Consider the following 3190-nt stretch of genomic DNA (forward strand, 5'->3'; position numbering starts at 1 on the left):
GTCAGAGAGCAAGACATCTGCTTTTCGGAGGTAGTCCTCACGGTCAAGGACAACCACCGAATTGCTTTTGTCTGAGGGAAGGATAAGAATAGAGTTGTTAGATTTCAGGGAGGCAAGGGCAAGCTGGAAGCGACGAGGAAGGTGGTTATTTTTAGAAAACAAGCTGTCAAGAACGGGGATAAGGGCCCCTCTAAAGGCAGACAGGTCCGAAAGTGTACAAGAGTTAGAATTGACAAACCTGTCAAAGGAACAAATGAGATCAATGCCACAACGTGGGCCAGGGGAAGTAGCAAAAGACAGACCAAGACCAAGAAGTTCTTGCTGGTGCTTAGAAAGAGAGTAGGACGAAAGGTTGGTAACACAGTCAGAGAGAGAGTATTTGGCCCAAGGACTGTTGGAGATCAGGCGTTGAAGTTTGTTGTGTAGTGTGTAGGAGTGGTGGGAAGAGGAGACGTGAGCAGTGTCAAATGCAATTGGAAAAATGATATTGCATAGATCACTGGGAAGAGAAGAGGACAGAAAGCGTTGCTGTTGACGAACAGCAAGAAAAGCCTCGTCAACTTGCAAGGAGGTGGCATGAATAAGTTCTTGAAGAAGAAGGCGGGCATGATCAGGGAAAGGAGATCCCGAAGTGTTGAGCTGGAGAAAGTGAGATAAAGAATGAGGGAGAACTTGCTCAGCAAGACAGTCTTTAAGAAACCTGAGCTGGTTCTTTCGACGCTTGGCGGCAAGAAGGGAAGATTCAAAGGCGCGAAAAGGCCGTTTGAAGGAAGGTAGAGCATCAAAGAAATTAAACAGAGTAAGACGCGTACGTGTGGTATCCATATGCAGGCGATGAGTCACAATAACGTGGCTGAAGTATGTTGACCAGACCACACACTAGAAATTGAAGGGACGACGACGTTTCGGTCCGTCCTGGACCATTCTCAAGTTCTCTATGTTGACATTTCAGTCTTTATACCATAATGACATAAGACTTAGTATTGTAATTTCCATAACAAACTTTCTTTTCACCGTTCACCAATAGGAAGATTGTATGGTCTTTGGGATTTTTTTTTTTTACCAGAGTTAGTTTAGTTCATTTATTATGCACCCCATACCTAACTTATGGGCGGTAGTGGAAAGGGTTACAGAGGCACATAATGTGCTCAGGGTCGGAACCCCACAATTCATTTAGATAACAGAGTTCAATCTTAATGAGCTAGTTACAAAATTCAATGCACATCGTTACATCAACAATGGGCTAAAGATCGACCACAAGTACAGTTTCTAAACTAAGCAACTGACATATGTGGAGAGCTAGTGTCACAATTGATATGTTTATCCTGCACACCGCCCCCCATCCAGTGGGCAGTAGTGGATAGGTTACCATTACTTAGTTACTACCGACAATTAGCCAACTGGGGATATTTGGCTAATATTTCTGGAAGCGGATCATTTTGACTGAATTATTTACACATCGCTGGAACATTTGTAATAGAATAGTCTCTGAATTCACGTATCTTTTCGCACTCCATCACATAGTGACGGAGGGTGTGCGAATAATTTTGTTGACACAGTTTACATTTGGTCAGGTCTACATCGGCAGATAATGAGAATTCCCAGAGATACTTGTAACCGAGTCTAAGCCGAGCAGTAGTAACATCTAGAAGTCTGCTGATTTTATTGGATGAACCATAGATGTGTGGCTCCTCTTGCATGATAGTATGATGATAGATGGAATTACTGGTGACGATTTATCTTTGCCTCAGAGCTACAAGGTTTTGTTGACGTTATTTTTTTATTTATAAAAACAAGTACAATGTAAATATGAATGGAAATGTTCGTGTGTGCATAACCGCTAATCTCTGAAAGTTCTTCACCGATTGCTTTGAAATTTTCACACAACGTTCCATTCGAATAGGCGTGTCTTTTTATATACTTACTATATAGATGCCACCCCTGTGACAGGTAAAAATATGCGTTTTTGAAAATCAGCGCCATCTCTTGCACATAGTAGCAACATGCACGCTATGCTAAATACGTCACGAATTCCATTTCAATGTTTTCAATTGTATTGATAAATTTTATTTTCATAGATTTCGATTTATTTAATTATTTTGTGTGACTGTGTTGGAATTGTACTGTGTTGTTTACCATACCGTTCATTTCTTAAGTGTAAGTATAGATGCCACACCTGTGACAGGTAAAACTATGCTTTTCTTGAAAAACAGCACCATCTGTTGCATGTAACACACATGCTATAGTAAATATGTTACAATTCCATTTCAATGTTTCTGATTGCATTGATAATTTGATTTTTCATAGAATTTGATTTATTTTCATTTTGATTTAATTATTGTGTAAATTGCGCTGGAATTGAGCTGTGTTGTTTACCATAGCGTTCATTTTCTGAGTATAGTTTATTTTTTTATTTTTTCATATTTTCATTTAACTTTTTCTTATATTTCAGTGATGGGCACATCAGATCACTTGATGTTTCCATTTTTCTGATGGGAACATCAGACCATTTGGGAAGGCATCGAACAAGGGAGGGGGTAATGGTGGGGGAAGGACGAGGAGACGGGGGAGTTTGGGATGGTGGGGACGAGGGGATGGGGGAATGGAGAATGGTGGGGAGGACAAAGGGACAGGGGAGTTGGGCATGGTGTGAAGGAAGAGGGGATGGTGGAGTGGGGAATGGTTGGGACACCAAGGAGACGGGTGGGAATGGTGGGGAGGACTGGGGGACAGGGAAGGTTGCTGTGGCTCAGCAACTCTCACACGTTGCAGAGCCACAGCAACGTGTGGCCGGGTACTGCTAGTATATACAATAAAAAAATACCAATCCTGAAAAAGTACATGACAAATGAACATAAAGGAACCCATATGGTCAACAAGCAGTATGCTAAAACATAAATGCAAGAACATGAATACAACAAAAAAGACATACAAAACAATAAATACAATCACAAAACAGGAACTACAGGATTAACACAGCACAACAGCACACTCAAAGTACATATACATATAACAAAATAAAATAAGGTAAAACAACAGATGGTAAGGAACTCGGTAAAGCATGACGGATAAACTTAGCCAAAATTGCCACGCATACAGGGGTAAAAAGCCCACACAGACAGAAGCACAGGACCGGAACACGCAGGAACTGGTGGAACATAAGAAAAGACACACGCAGACACACCAGAAA

This window comes from Procambarus clarkii, chromosome 62 (genome assembly GCF_040958095.1).
Source record: "Procambarus clarkii isolate CNS0578487 chromosome 62, FALCON_Pclarkii_2.0, whole genome shotgun sequence".
Taxonomy (NCBI): Eukaryota; Metazoa; Arthropoda; class Malacostraca; order Decapoda; family Cambaridae; genus Procambarus; species Procambarus clarkii.